Here is a 16988-nt window from a genome sequence, read left to right as displayed (position 1 = left end):
TATAGGGTCTGTAAAAGTGTGTTAGTGTGTGTGTGGGGGCACAGAAGTACCATAGAAGGGTGTTGGCACGCTTTTGGTTGTGACATGTTGCCTTCTGTTTTCCGTCAATAGCCTGCATATTTACAGCACAGCAGGCAGCAGTGAAGGTTTGACAAGGCGGCAACAATCCGAGGCGCCTGAATAGACTTGATACGGCAAAACACGGCTCAGACATCACCTGAGATCCTCCATTTGAACCCGTGGAAAAGCTAAAGTGAAAAACATAACAGGAAACGTACATGATCAAAATATCAAGTGGTGCTTAAGGACAGTGGAAGGTGTTGGGAGCAAGGATAAATGAGACCAGAGAGGAACTGACGCCTCTGGCTAAGGGGACTTTGGTTAAATTGGAGGCAATTAAGAAGTATTGTGTTAGCTGGTACAGACTGAGGATCAATTAATGTCAAATTAATGAGAACATTTGGAAAGCATGAGAGAATTGAGTTTTTCCTCCTCGGTGTAGCCGAGTTTTGCCTGGATTGGGCACAGATGGCAAAGACGGGGGCAGATCCAATGGGAACTCGGCGCCCTTTACACCCCATTTCTTCTCGTTCTCATGGGGGGGCTTTCCCCCTGGGAGACGAGGAGGGCACTGCGAGGAAAAAGCAATATGTTGCTTTGGGGTCAAACACAAATAAACACCTCAACCTCCTCCTTGAGGTAATAGTCTCATGAATAGACAATGGGAAATTTGAATTGAGATTATTTTCATCTCTTAGGTTCGTCGCAGTCCAAGCAAAGCTGCTGAAATATAGCATAATAAAACCTAGCATAATAAAAAAGCGCCACCAATTGATGTTGCAATTAAGCGGCAAGCTGTTTAAGCGAATTGACATGTTTATTGTGGCTCCACAGCGCTTGGACTGGAAAACACATTTCACATAAACCGGTTCTAATGTCAATCACAATGTACCGAAAGTAGAGGACAGAATTTAAGTGGGCAGCATCAGACACAATCCATCAAGAACTAATCATCTTTAAAGCATACACTTATTTCATTCAGGCCCAATAAAAGTCACATCCATGTGAGGCGAAAAACATTAGGAACAACCCCGTCATTACACAATGTTCCATCACCACTAGCACTGACACACCCCTAACCCCGATTTAGAGAGGGAAGGATGGGGGGAGCGGAGGGGGGGGGGATGGGGAATTCGGCATGATCCTGGTCTAGCAGATGGATATGTCAGATATGCTTCCATGGGTTTATGGAGATGCTTATGGAGACGCTTAGCGGTAATGTAATGACCTGAGTGTGTGTGTGTGTGTGTGTGTGTGTGTGAGTGTGTGTGTGCGTGTGTGTGTGTGCATGTGTGTGTGTCAATTACCTCTTTGGTCAGTCAGAGGGGAAACTCTTAGCTGGATCAAAAACAGCAGGATGGGCTTCTAACTTCACAGTAGTCTGTCGTAAATGAAAAAAATAGTCTTCATTTGGCGAGAGGACTTGGCGGCCATTTTGAATCTGACTTTGTTATCTGAGGAGGTTTTGGAAAAGCAGCTTCAAAGTTTTAAGATTGCAGTGTTGTGGGCATGCGTCCCAATACTTTTGTCCGTATAGTGTAAAAAACAAACCAAAAAAAAGGACAGTGGGAAGTTCTTTCAAACGCACTCAACCCTTGACTTTTAACATGCAATTTTCCTCCGCCGTCATCTATTTTCTAACCGAGATGGTTTATGGAAACTTTCCGCTGTTTTAGTGTGTCACGTGACGTGCACTTGAGTTTTCCGACTGGGTCATGTGACACATGGTGCCTAAATCCACAGAGAGCAGACCGCGTGATTCTCATCCGTAGCCCAGTTTAACGGCTAGCCTACTTTTCGGCTAGCCCAGTTTCAGAATCACCCAGAGGAGTCCAAATAAGTCATGGCAAGTGTGAGCTCACGCCAGAGACCTCGCCTCTAAAAAAACTGAACCGGAGTCAAGGATTTACAACCTATCTATCTGGCAAGTTTATCCTCGGTGACACGTGTCTCACTTGGATGGCACGATGAAAATGTCAGAGCCTTGGTCTTCAAGGTCTGCCTGGCCAAGATTGGCGATTGGCTCAGGGCCTGAATCTTCTGTTTTACTTCCCCGTGTCAAACGGTCGAGTGTCAAACACAAACGGTAGGGTGCGAGCGACAATACATTCTCCAGAGCGCTAGCATCTTGCTAAAAAAGGCAAAAAGAATCGAAGGGGAGTACAGCACACGTCTGCAAATCATCATGAAGCTTGTTATCTTGATATTCACGTTGCAGCGAGACGGAAAACAGCCAGTTCCAGACCTTGTTTTGTAAGGTAGTAAATTATTCCAGGAAGTTAGAATAATAAATGTGATGAATTTTTTTTTCACCCTCCTGTTTTTGCCATCTCCAATTTTCCTTCTTTATGTAGGTCACAACCTTGCGACGCTCCCGTCCGGCGCGAGCCTGGAGCGTCATTCGGTGGCTTTGTACCGGCGACATCCATTATGGATGAGGTCCACTAATAATGGATGAGACCGGTGAGTAACCCGAGGAAGCGCATGGATATGGAGACTGCTCACGCCTTGGCCGTCTCCTTTTCCTCCTCCTTCTTTTTTCTCCTGTCGTCAAGCCGTTCTCGAAGAACTTGATCCCGTTCCCGGACACAAACAAACATGGAGGTGTTCTAATAAACCAATACCGACGTGTCAACAAGTCGGTACTTTGCGGTAAAGGAAGGACGGCCTCGGGTTTTACAACCCCGTGTCAAGTCGCATTCATCAATGTGGTGCTGGGATTTAATTAGCGAGACTCGACAGTTCCCAATTGGTGAGTTATTGATCTCATCAGTCCTGGACTTTTGGGATGCTTTATAAAAAGATTGGAACGGAAAAGACGCTATCATGACGCTATCTGGCTTCTCGTTCTACATGGGGACTGCTAACTGTTAGATTCCTTTCCGACATTTTCCCGAGAGATTTGCGGTCCAATCTTGATTAGACTTTAAAGGAACCTCTATTGAAAACAAAAAGTGTTAGCTTAGCTTTCACTCGCCGATAATGAACCAGGCCGATTATCCAACAAGCGATTCTTAACTCTCCATTATGAGATCTTTAAAGTCAGCTGTGTCCAAACAGCTGCCATGGCTAAAACACACACACACACACACTCACAAAACAGTTGTGTGAAATCTAATAGCGACAAGGCCCACCTTGCAGTAGCAATCAATGAGCAGCACTTTTGACAGGTGACACTGCGGTCTGCTGAGTAGCGGGTGACAGATGGGGAACAGGGAGGCCTCTGTGTGTGTGTTTGTGTGGGCGACCGCACTATCGAGTCTCATCCTCCATCACGCTGACAACGGCACGCTTAGTCACACACCTGATGGACTGTGAGAATATGTGTTTAGCGCCATAGAAGCCAGCTAGTTTAGGAATACCCCCCTCTTTTATCCCACCGGCACTCATTGACAAACTGGAACGAGGAAGGGTCAAAAGTGGAGCCACGCCCCTACGCGAAATTCTAAAGCAGGGGTGTCTAGACTTTTTCACCTGAGGCCAATCCATCAAGCAATTTTTATTACTTATTTTATCCTTTTGTGTGTGTGTAGTTATAGTTAACTATCTTTTAAAGGTCAGGAGACAAATACTGTTTTTTTTGGGGTGGCCCGCATCCTTTATCCCACTAAAATAGGGCAGCCCCTGCTCTGAGCAGAACTTCTCATTCAGAACCAAAACAAGAGGGATAACATGACACATGAGGATCTTAAATAATAATTCATGTGATATGTTCACAGATCAGACCGAAACACAGACAGCAGAAAGTTTTTTCAATTCAAAAAACAAAACAAAAAAACCAGGCCTTTTGTCCAAGGCTGACTGCGCCACCAATAATTCTCACTCTCCTCCAGTTGACACCTTGCTTTTGCACATTCTGTGCGGTTTGAGAATGTTGTCGAGCCACTCGATCGCGTGATGAGATTACTGCAGAATAATGTTGCATGTTAACATGATATACCCCCCCCGCCCCTTCCCACAACTTTTCCCAACCAAGGTCACGTCTTTGGATTGTTCCTTTCCATCTGTACAGATTGAAAAACTGATGTCTTCAGACGGGTGGATACAGTAAAATGAAAAATGTTTCTATCAGTCGGTGCAGACGGGACCCTGGTTCTTTTGATTGGATCTCTGATTGTTGATACTGATTGATGACTCATCGTTTGCAACATGAATAGTCCGTAGACATGGGTGGGCGTGTGGCTGAGTGGATTGTATGTAAGCAAGCACAACCCATGACAAGGTTAGGCTAGCATAGATATAGGATATGTTACATTCGATTTTGTAAAATGAAATTGAAGTGCAACATTTCCCGGATGTAGTGGGTCAGCGGGACTTAAGATAGCAGATACCATTTTTAGGAACACAGAATTTTTTTTTCCAATTGTAGTAGACATAAATTAGCATGTGATAATTTGCAGGAAATCCACGTTTTGAACCACGTGACGCACTTGAGTTGGCCAGTATCATTTTATTACCATCAAAGTGAAAATTTTGACAATCGAGTGCCTGGGAAACATCACAACCCCCCCCCCCCCCCCCCGCCCCCCGACTCCCACCTCGATAAACCACAGCGGGGGCGCTGAACGCTGCGCTCACCAAAAAAGCAAGAGGAGATTGTAACCAAATCCGCCAGTTAATTTTCAATATCTAATAGTACACATATCCCCACGGGCTTTGGCGACATGTGGTAATCCAGCCTGATGTGATTGGCGAATATCTCAAAACAGTGACCTATTTTATTCTCAGGAGGTTAAAACAGCTGACGAGCCAACGTGTGGCTTAACTGATCGTATCAAACCTAGAACGGATGCTCTCTTATGTCGCAAGGTACCACATTGGAGCGAGCGGGTAGTAACTAGGACTGAACGATTAATCAAATTTAAATTGACATTGCAATGTAGTAGGATGCAATCGAACTGAAATGGATAAAAAAAAACATATGGGAAGAGCATCTTGAACAAATAATTACATATTAAATGGAATTCACAATATTGAGGTGGGAAAAAAATACAATTTGATTATTTTGCAAAATCGGTTTGTCGCTATGAAATATTTTTAGAATTGATTATTCTACCAATTATTTGATCGATTAATCGGATGCAATTTTATTTGCATTAGAATCTATTTTCAAAAAATTCCCCGTTATTGATATTTATTAAACAATTATTTTGTTTATTTTGTATTGTTTAGTGATTGAAATAACTAAACAACTATTAAGCAACATCACACAAGAAGGATTCATCTAGACTTTTTCACTTGAGGAAAAAAAGTATTGTTTTCTAAAGTAAAAGCAGATGTTTGCAAATTACTTATTTGGATTAAACCGAAAATAAAAATCAGTCTGCTGTCATGAAGGACTAGAAAAATCTGAGAATAATTATGTTAGCGAGCCTGAAATCAGAAGATTTGAACAATTTAAATGTCTTTAAACAATTACTGAATTATTTAAATACAATTTTAATTTGATAATCGATTTGTTGGCGATTAATCGATTCGGATTCTTTTATTCTATTCATCATTCTTTACATTCTATTTCTACCTACATAAAGTCCAAAACCATAGGGTAGTATTTTTTTACTTTTTACTTTCACTTTCAGTTATATTATTTTCAAGTCTCAGAAGTCATACTTGAGAACAATCTTTGGCTTCACCAACCACCTCGGCACACAAGACAGTTCTAACCAGTAGAGTGTCCTTTTATTTCACTTATTGACCACCATGGCGACAAAACAGCAAGTGCGCGGAGACAAAGGGAAGTGCATCATTCACTATTTCTAGTCCAACACAAACCTGGTCATACTGTATGTGTTAATCAAGAGTGTGTCACATGGTGGAAAGGAGATAGGGGAAGACTTAAGCACAAAAATACTTTATAAATAACTGAGCGCATTGCAGCCGTCGTCAGAGTCGAAAACCTTATCTGATTTTAAATAATGGCCTAGCGAAAATATTTGTGGTCAAAGTTCAGTTGTGCGTCAAGCCAGTAAAATCAATAAGGGGAACAAGTGAGAGAGTTTGTGGAAGATTGAAGAGTAGGGAAAAACAGCAACATAATTATTTGTGTTTGTGCAAAGGTCGCCTGCCGTGTTCTAGCCTTTCCTATTTTTCAATAATCAGCAGTACGGCAATCAAAAACAACTTCTGACCAATGAGTAGAGGAAAAACAGCATTATTGTAGGGAAAGAAACACAACTATTGCTTCTATGCATTTTTTTTCTTACAAATTGACATAAGACTGAGAAAAAGGTTTTTGAAGGTAAAATTAATTTACAACCAACTGTGTGATCTTTTCTAATGATCACAACACAATTCTTACGACCAACCCATTCTCCGTTCACACCAGATGTGTACATACCCCGTTTGTCTGCGACGTGCCTAAACGTGTCCGACTTCAATCATGTTACTTATTCTCTCCATAATAGACGTGGCGAGCCGAAATTCACTATACGCTGTTCTCAAATCCAAAGCGACGCAATAGCGCCATCTACGGGGATCTATCAGTCATAACAGTGGTTTATGAATGGATTGATGGAAAAACATACACGAGGCCCTCTTCCATGCCGTTGGAAAATACACTTTGCGAATACCGTTTTTTTCCGTGTATAATGCGCCCCCATGTATAATACGCACCCTAAAAATGGCATGTTGATGCTGGAAAAAAGCCTGTACCCATGTACAATACGCACCCAATTTTTTAAATTTTATTTTTTATTTTTTTCAAGTCCCAATGATCGTCACACACGCAGGGAGGCAATGAGTCCCATTTTTATAGTCTTTGGTATGGTCTTAACTAGGCTGGATGTAATTTTTTTTGTTGGCGTTGATTTCTCCGACTGCCCGTAAAGGCACCACCGCGCTCCGTGCGCACATGTGAAAAAGGCGTGCGGACGTGAAAAAGGCGGCTCCTGTGTCACCTCAATCAATGTAACGTGTTTTGTATTTAAGTCCTGTCTGCCCCTCGCTCACCGTCGGATGATGTCATGATGTCTGTTTGGTTTCTGTTCCTGTCTTTGGTAATGTCACCCTGTCTTTTTGGTCCACGTCTTTGTCGGTCAGTCCTGTTGTTGGGTTTGTTGTACCATGCCTTTCTTAAAAAATAATAATTAAAAAAATATATATATTTAAAAAAAAAAAATTAAAAAATTTTTAGTACCCATGTATAATGCGCACCCCAGATTTTAGGACAATAAATTAGTTAAATTTTGCGCATTATACAAGGAAAAAAACTGTATATTTGTTGGTGCCGGTAAACGATTGGATTCCAGTTGACGACTATAAACGTCCTTGGCAGTGAGTAGCATTTAATACAATTGCGCTGAAATGTAAATAGAATGACATAGCGACAGGGCAATATTACTACCACACGCACCGTAATCATATATCTTTATAGGTAGCACACAAGATTATAGTGAGATTACGCAACCCGATCTGCTTGCATCCCATGAATTCCATCCCGCATTGCCGCTGAATTGCACATTCCTGTTCTATGAGGAGTGAGCACACGGGAGGCCTGCAGGGGTCTGTCCTAAGCTGACCCGGGCACAACGATAACATCATTCCTCCGGAGAACAGCGTTCCCTCGGCTGCCCAGCCTGCCGTTTCCAAGGCGATGAGCAGCTCGCCTCTCAGAAGGCTTCACGAGATGCGTCGGTAATGGCCGACTTATTCAAGTAGAACAATGAATGGCGAAGCGGGTTAACATTGTGTGGTAAATGCTGTACCCGTGCGTGTGTGTGCTTCTGTGAGTGAGCATCTAATTGGGCTGCGAGGCGATCTGAAGAAACAGAAGTCAGGACATTCATGGAGCCTTGGGGCTGGACAGAAAAAGAACACACAGCAACACACTGGGCTGAAAATATGTACCCAGCTCCCATTGGACATTTTTTCTCTCAATTTCCACTTTAAAAATGCTAATTTCTGAATGTGTGTTTGGATATGAGGTACCTGGTCGAGCAAATAGCGCTCCTTGAGTGTGTTAGCATCTTTATGACACGTTTAATTTGACAGAGAAGAGCTTGTAAGGTCTTAGGGTGGTTATTGATTGACGATTAACTAGCACTCAAGGGGTAAAAATTGAACAGGGGATGCAAATGATATACAAGTGGCTTGATAAAGTTAATGTGATTTTGTGATGGGTGAATGGTGGAAATGAGATTATGCAAATAAGAGTCAAGATATTTTTCATCTGATTTGACTCGTGTTGATACTCCCTGTAAATGAATCAGCGCAAAGACTCTGTACACACGCTAGCTGTTGGGTTAAATTAAAAATAATAATAATAAAAGCCTGCCTACACACTCTTTTGGCATTCTCAGTGTGGTACGCGTGTACTCGCAGCGAACCACGAGGCACTCCGTGACGCCGGCAGACTGAATTTTCAGGCAATGCACATTGGATTAGCAAAACTTTGAATTCACTTTACAGAAACAGGTTGAGTAAAAGAATAATAATAGATATCCCATTTCAAAGCAAAGAGCTTCTGTAAATACGTAGTACATAAATTTGTCATTGCGAGCATGTCTTTCATTCCAGCAAACCAAGGACACGAAAATAGCTTTTTTTTCCCCCACAAGCTAGAACTACATTACAATGGAAATGACTAGATAAAATATGTCCTCTAAAAACAAACTGGAGCATATTAGTGACCGAAGGACACGTCTTACTCTTGCTGGTATTTCTTGTGTAATTGCAATTTCAAACCTTTTGACACATTCTGCAGCTTTCTCTGCTTCACGCTGCGGCAAATATTAAGTTTGTCCTTGGAAGGAGGGACCCACACCCACTCTCACTCAATATAGTTTGTGTGTAGAAATAAAATAAAAATATAAAATATATATATAAATAAATAAAATATAATATAAAAATAAAGCATGTAATCAAAGCAATAGTTTGTTCTATTTAAATAAACAATGCTAACACAACAATGCTAACACAAAAACACACAAACACACACCAACCCTAATATATATATATACATATATATATATATATATATTTTTTTTTTTTTTCAGCTGCGTTCATCTGTGCACCATCTCAGTCTCAAAACGAAAACGTGACGACTCAACTGCAAACACACGTCGCACACACGCACGCACACACATAGCTGGCCGAGCGCCACGAGGCCCCGCTGGGACCGACCAGTCTCTAAGTAAACAGATGTGCTCTTTAGTGCAACTGTGGCGATTGAAGGCGTTGCTGGCAGAGTCAAAATGTGCGAATGGAAAGTGAGAAAAGGAGGGAGAGGATGTGATAAAAACAGACACGCACAAATATACAAACGTACACGTGGGACTTGTGTGATGTCACTGCACTCGCACAACTTTGGAAATGGAAGCCTTTGGGGAAGCTGTGTTTCTTCCATACTAGATGTTGATTACATTGGAAGGACAATTTTGTAGAGGTTCTCTTTGCAAATACATTTATACACAAAAAAAATTCAAACAAATTAAATAACCAAAATTTTCATTTTGGTTAGAAATGTCCCCTTCTACGGCACTTCCATTTTGTTTTACATATTGAAGCCTGATCGGCAGGCCATTGTCTCGTTATGACACAACAATGCTTTCATTCATCCCGGACGTACTTGTTTGGTCTCCCGAGGACTTCCCGACAATTAAAAGGTTTGAAATTGACATTTTCAAGACCTTTGCAACCTCATCAAGTCTGTTTATTCGCATTTAAAAGGAGTGAATAAATTAAATGTACTTAATTTCCCCACCTGGGAGTAATCTCATTTTTATCCTTGAGTTTTCTTTGAAAACCAGAGGAGAAACATCTTGTAGTAAAAGTTTCGATTAGTGTGCCGCGTTGCTAGTTGATGACAGCGCAGCTGATTCCCTCGTAGGGAATACTTCCTCTCAACGGGGCTTTGCCGCTTCCTGTTGTGTTTCCATGGTGCAGCGTACAAAAGAGGACAAGCTCCTCTCCTGCAGGAAGCCATAAATATTTGATTGGCGTGTGGCTTAATCAGGCCTGAGGCCCGCCCAGCAATTCCGCAGCCGGCTATAAATAACTCAGGACGCTAATTACGCCATACGTTGACGCAAATGTGGTCGGGTTGGCCTACAAATAGGGTAGAATGTGTCAGTCTGAAAATAATATTTTAGTAGTGTGTTTCGTTCGTGACTACGAGAGGCCATCATGAAGCGGCTTCTCTTGTTTTTGACGGGAGGTAGTCAGTGACAGGAAGTTGACGGTCATGTCGAGGGTGCGACACTTGAGAGTCAATGTGCTAATGACCTCTACGTCTATAGCCGGTTTCACCAACGACAGGAAGTGGCGATAATGCACGGGAAACACTGACGCAGCCGCACCGGGGGAACGGTCAAATGGTGCTTTACGTTTCGAGTGGGGATGACTCACAGTTCAAGGTTAGCTAACAAAGCTAGCAAGTCAAACCTAGCATACAGGGAGGCACCCCGCCAAGCACTTATGTTCACTTAGGTCCACTAGATTGCCGATTCAGCACTTAGACCACACACAGACAAGACCCAGACAAAAGCCGACAGACAGCTGAATTGATTGCAAACTAACACGATGGCCGGTATACCCAAAACAATTGCAAAATGTTCTGGTTGGGCCATGATTTACCCAGAGAGTATTGTCATGATCACTTGATTTATTCTTCGTTTAACCAGGTAAGGCAATTTAGTGTATTGGTCTGAAATGCTAAAAAGATTTGATATATTACCTCGATGAAATACTACAACTGCATACAGTATTTCATCTATTTATGCTCATTATGCTGATTGCGCAATATACTCTAATGTCGTCCAATGGCTTTACCACTTGGGATCCGTCTCCGTACCAAACAAAGAGACATCGGCTAGTTCGGCCCATAAAAGTCATTTCTACAAGGCTTCTAAAAAGGTTTTTGATGTTTATCAAGGCCGGTACAAAAGGGAGAAGGTCAAAAATAACCAGTGAAGATGGGAGGCGGACAGAGGGGAGGGGAGGGGAGGGGAGGGGGGGGCTTGTCCCTTTTCCCGGGGTCATTGCCAAATACGGTCACTGCACTAGCTCCCCCCGCGCCTCTTTTTGCGGCGCCGGTGCCATGAGTCGCTTGGGTCGAAATGCATTCAAAAACAGTCTACAGCATGAGCTGGTTATTTTTTACGAGGGCTCCCAAATGCTCCTTATTAAGTTCCTTCCCAGGATGCAAGGCAGGTTCTGAGGGCCCGAGAGGGAAGCCTAACTGGGTAGCGGGGCCACTTGAGATTAGAGGCAGCGTCCAACCAGATGCATCTTGGATTTCAGTTTTTTTATTTCCCATATATTTACCCTGAGGTCGACTAAGAACCCAGTTAGAACTGTGAAGGGTAGCCTTGGTACTTGAGTTTTACCAGGTATCGTCCCATAATCCAATTCAAGTTTTTTGTAGATGCCTCCCGGACACGGCTGACGGGGTCTTGGCAATTCAAGTGACTGCAATCATCTGACGACATAACCACTGGGCTACTCTGAGCAATTTTATAGCAAATGTTGTCCACCAGTTTAATAATATTTTTGTAATGACTGTTTATATCTGGTAGGTAGCCTGAGGGGTGTGTCATGAAAGGTACCACACACAGAGAAGCGCTCGCCCTCCTGAACTTTACCCCCTCGTGACAATCGCGTTTCTTCAGAACTCACGACATCAAGTGCCAGTGTGTGTCTGTGTGTGTGAGACCGTGTGTGACGTAACATAAGCCATGCCCTGATTCTGCACAGCTGGGCTTCTCAGTATTCCAGATTACAATAACGTCACCGCCTCACCCCCTCCCGGTTGCAGTACACGCTCCACTGAACTCACATCTACTTTCAACACACACGCATGCAAAGTCCAATGATGTCACTGAACTCGCACTCCGTCTCCATCTGCTCAGAGCACGCCGTTATCATATTTTCCCTGGCAAATGTCGGTTCCACTCTGCATATTTACCGCTCGTCTTATTCGATTAATTTTTTTATTTTGCTTTCCTTCACTTGTTCTCGCTGGCTCGCTGAGCTCTTGCATGGAAGCAAAAAATAGAGCACACCGCCAGCCAAATGTCAAGCCTTCATTTTGGCCCGTTCGCACTCTCACGAAAAGTAACTACAGCAATTTGCTAGTGAGTGTGTCGAAATAAATGTTTTGTTAGACTGTGCGCTATGTCAGGAAACAGGATGATTCTTGACTCTTGTTTCTGGCTTTGCCAAATTTCAACTGTCAACCTAATATCACTACTAAACCTGAAAATTTGTCTCCCATCTTATGCCTTCACTTCAATATCTCACCGAGTGGTTGCGGGGCTTCCCGCGCTACGGCTACAGGTGCTAGCCACCAGCTAGCTCATGAGCTAACGAGCTCAGGCTTGAGTAATTCGCATCTGCGCTGGATAACTGATGTGAATAAAAGTATTCAAGTTATTATACAAAGTTTGGTGCAATTTCAGATACCCCAAAATTTCAGAAAAACAGACATTGTAAAAAAAAACGAGTACCCAAAGTCTGTAAAGTCGTGGTTGTTTGAAGGTATGCTAATTTCCATTAGCTTGACAATGGTTTTTCCCATTGTGTTAGCATTAAGCTTTCATTTTCACACTTTTGTTTGACAAAATCATGAAAACAAAGAGCTGGCGGTGAAACAATTTAAAAATAAATCTTTAATATGGACTCTCCATGTAATGTATTATCATCCTTGGTGGTTGGGCCTGGAATGTATGCTTCACATTCAACTGGGGGTTCACTGTATTACGTTTCACACACTTGCCCCTAAATACAGGACTGGCAAATGATATGTTGCAATATTGACATCACTGTGCCTTGGCCCGTCACACGACAAAGCCAGAAATGGCGGTGTGGGGGGGGGGGGGGTACACACGTGTCAACCGTGTCGTATCGCTGTCAGGGTGTTGCCGACGAGCATCTGTAGTATCTAAACTGAGCTACGGCAAACATGTGCCATTGACGTCAACTATACAGCAATACAGAGCGTACTGGATCAAAGCTCTGCTAAGGTAAGCAGAGATGAAAACAAGCTCAGAGTGTTTAGGTCTCAGGCGGAGATGAAGCTCCTACGCCTGCCTCCTCCTCCTCCTGCTCTTCACGGTGTCATGAGTCAACAGGCAACAGGAGTACAAGAGTGGATACGACACGGCTGCTTATCTGGGTCAGCCGGGGACATACCAGTGAGGAGGGACTATGGCTGTCACTATTGAAATTTTTTAGAATTGATCATTCTGTCGATTAGTCCATCGATTAATCGGATACAATTTCACTTTGCATGAAAGTGTATTACAAAACCGTTTTCCCCATTTACTGTTGTTTATTGTGTATTGTTTAGTGATAAATAACAATTGAACAGTATCACACAAGAGGGATTCATGATGTATCGTCAAACAGTTAAAGGTGCAGTTCCTTTTTTCTGAAGTAAAAGTAGATGTTTTCAAATTTCCTGTTTTGATAAAAACGAAAGGTATTTTCATGAATGACTACAAAATTAATGAATAATTACTGTTGAGAAGCTGACATTTAAAGATTTGAACCATTCTGAGGTAAAAAATGGCTCTAAAAAACTAGTTGATTATTAAAACAGCTGTCAATTCATTTGAAAATCAATTACTTGTCGATTCATCGATTATTTTTGACAGCTCTAGGAGGGACAGTCAAAAAATTATTAAAAAATATACACAGAATTAGCAATTAATGGAGAATTTTAAACATTTTTAACGTGGGAATTGAGGGAGTCAGTAAATCTTTTTAAACAGTCAAACGCAAAATGGCAGCTGACGAAAAAAAATTCACGTCCGACCTATTTCTTCCTGTTACTTCAGAAGAAGCAAACACAAACTTTTAAGTTGCATTGTACAAATGTTATGGATTGAAATCTTATGTAAAATTATCAATTATCTATACAAATCAATTCAGTTGAATGATTATATATTTTCTTAGTCCAAAATGACCTTTCACTGTTTGTCAGTCTCCCTGTGTTTCAATAAAAGGCTTAATGGTGTCATTTAGCCTGCTAATGCCTGTTTATAGCAAGGAAGGAAATATTTTGCTAAGTGGAATATATGATGAGCAAAGAAGTGAGATAGCGAAGACTACACTACTATATCTCACCTGACTGGCTCCATTCCAGGAATCGTTTACTCCCTGACAGTAAAACAATAAAGAGGCCATGTATTGATTGGACAGGAGAAACCGGGAAATTCTCTTGCAGTCCTCATGGAACATAAAGAAGGAACCAAATAAGGGCGTGACCCTGAGGGTTTTAACTCACTTGCTGTTTAAGGGAATGATGGCGACAAATAAGATGGAAGCGTCCAGTAAATGGCTTCTGGGGATTAAAAACAGCGCAGCCGCCGGCGATTGGAAGCGTGACACAACATCCGCCTCCCCCCCTTGTGGTTTGGAGGATGTAGCGATAACGAGGACACAGCAGGTGAGCCATTCCCGTCCCCTGTCCATTTTGTGATTTTGCCAAGCCGAGTTGAGACCTGCAAATCAATTTTCACGCTTGATTGAGGAGGGGATGTGAATTTCAGACAAGGCACACACAATAAAAGGCTTGCCGGCTGAATTTAGCAACAACTTGCTCACAGTAGGCTGGACAGTTGCAATAATGGTTTACTATTAACTCATTCACTGCTATTGACGGCTATAAACGTCAAAGATCCACTTGACTGCCAGTGAATGAGTTAACCATAGACATTGACTTTTATATATGGGATTCACGGTTCTTTCTCCATTGGGACTTTAAGCCCAATTGGGATCAAGTGAGTTGACATCACATAATGATAAAGTAAATTAGAGGAATTTTAGTACTGATGAGGTATGGTAGACATTTTTCGTCTTTTCAGGTCAGCTCTGTCGAGAGCACTCTATCGTAATGAGCTGCTCCACTTTATCGACAGATGGAAAAACACACTACGCCACATCACGCTCCTTGGTGTGGCTTCCCAGGCGTCGGCGCCGTGACACAAGTTGTCAACTGATCAGGGCGAGGCCAGCGAGGAAGGGTGGAAAAAAAACACGGGTTCATCAATATTGCAGCAGCAAAGCTGGTGAAAGGCAATACCGAGCGACCAACATATTCCATCATGTCATCGGGACGGCGGATCGAATGCCTCGGCCTGACATGCCAACATTGTTACCTGAACAAACCATGATGCAAAGGCGCTTTCATTATTCATGCGCGGTTTCTTTGAGGAGAAACCCAAATGAGCAATTATTAGTAACAAGTAGGTCAGACCCTGAACGTGAGGAAAGGCTGAAAACACATAAATAATGCTACGGATGAAGCTTAATGCTAACTTCCTTATGAGAATGAATTCTCATTAGCAATACTGACCTGGATTATATTTCATCATGGCATATGATGAATAAAATGTTCTTCAGACTTCAAACATACAGAATGGGGAATGAAGGGGCTAACAAAACTGCTAGGTGTGTGATGGTATGCATGGTGTTTTTTAGCTAAACATAAATTTGTTCTATTTGAGTATTAGCGTATTGTTCGGATTATTTGGTGCATTGTATTATTCGGCGTAGTATCAATTTTACTTTAGGTTCATTTGATAGCTTTAGCGCTGTTCTGCTAGGTTCAGACCGCACTTGAAATATGCGGCGCGTTGCTTGCTTTTGTCACACTGCTCTCACATTGGAATTTTGGAAAGAAAGACGCTCAACTTGCGTTGGGTTTAACCAGCAACCATAGAATTTGGCTAGTTCGACTACATTTCCCTGAACGTATTTTCACCGTTTGATGAAAGCATGGACGCCTGCTAGCAGTTAGATGCGGAATGAAAACCCAAACATAATAATAAAAATTTGGAAAACATTAAGTGTTTTTTAGTGTGCCAAATTGTCTGAGAAATACGGTTAATGTTATATACAGTATATAAATTACATTCAATGCATCACAGCAACAACTTGAGCTGGGCGACTAATGAATGAATCCATATGAGCTCTAATTAGCTTCGCTCGTGCTAATTCCTCTACTTCCAACATGACGGTAATTTGAGCACAGTAGGCTCACAGACACACACAAGCACACGCACACACACACACACACACACACACACACACACACATGGTAAACGTTAGCAACTACCTCTCAGCTTATTGGTTCGTGTCAGAATATTGTCACCTCTGCCGCATGTTTCTTTGTGCAGTCCGACCGAGGTCAGGGTCAGTGCGCTTTTAATCCACACTGTTTTCCAAGCCACTTTCTATCTATTATTCAAAAGTGGCAAGACCTTCAAGTGTGTGTGTGTGTGAGTCAGAGTGTGTGTGTGTAGGCTAGAAATAATTCTCCTGCATGTTACTCGCTGATATCATGAGAACCCCTGTTGCATAATCACGCTCCGGTTGCACAACAACGCTTGAATTTGGGGATATTCAAACGGTCCGGTTTCATAAGCAGGCAGATGAGCCGTTACGAAGGGAACAATGTATTTATTTTTGAGGGGGGGTCGGGGGGTCCTCTCTGCGAGAATGCTCAAATGTGTGTGTGTTGCAATCAGGCCCAGCGCCAAGGCGGGGTGACCGGCCTCAGTGCTATCAGTGCAGCCCAGCTTGTTTACCCTAATGAACACGACACGGCCAATTGTATACTGATGCCGCGGCGAGGACAATACCAGCGGACCTCATCGGGACGGGGTCAACAATGCCGACTGGACCTTTTGATTTCTTTGTGTCGGGAACTCGCTTAAATAGGTGAAGACTTTGGGGCTTTATTGTCTGTATTCATGCAGGCAGACTTGGACTAATACCGCAGGGTAGAGTGCAGCTAGCGCTCAAATCCAGTAGCTAAAGCTTTAAATCCATCCAAACATGTTTTTTTATTTTGGTTGACTCATTTCGGACCAATAGGAAAATAGTTAATATGAGAGAAGCTGGGGAAACAAACTCCCATTCGTCCAATAGTAGAGCTTCTTAGTTGTTTACTCAAATCTCTGAAATCCCTCTGTGAGCGTTTATTC

The 16988-nt window shown here is 42.5% G+C and overlaps 2 long non-coding RNA genes across 2 annotated transcripts in view; one reads left to right on the top strand and one right to left on the bottom strand.

The window, feature by feature from the left end:
- Positions 1–108: 108 nt before the first annotated feature.
- The window catches only part of LOC133145640 (uncharacterized), a 36643-nt gene continuing 19763 nt past the window's right edge, over positions 109–16988 (bottom strand). The window contains exons 3-4 of the long non-coding RNA XR_009710959.1: positions 1368–1441; positions 109–248 (exon numbers count right to left, since the gene is read on the bottom strand). This is a non-coding gene — a long non-coding RNA (uncharacterized LOC133145640). The remainder of the gene's footprint in view (positions 249–1367; positions 1442–16988) is intronic.
- LOC133145641 (uncharacterized) lies at positions 1193–8333 on the top strand. Its single transcript, XR_009710960.1, has 3 exons — positions 1193–2318; positions 2415–2523; positions 7537–8333. It is a non-coding gene; the product is annotated as an uncharacterized LOC133145641 (long non-coding RNA).

Source organism: Syngnathus typhle, linkage group LG21, assembly GCF_033458585.1.
Source record: "Syngnathus typhle isolate RoL2023-S1 ecotype Sweden linkage group LG21, RoL_Styp_1.0, whole genome shotgun sequence".
NCBI classification, from domain to species: Eukaryota; Metazoa; Chordata; class Actinopteri; order Syngnathiformes; family Syngnathidae; genus Syngnathus; species Syngnathus typhle.
This window is presented reverse-complemented; position numbering and strand designations above follow the sequence as displayed.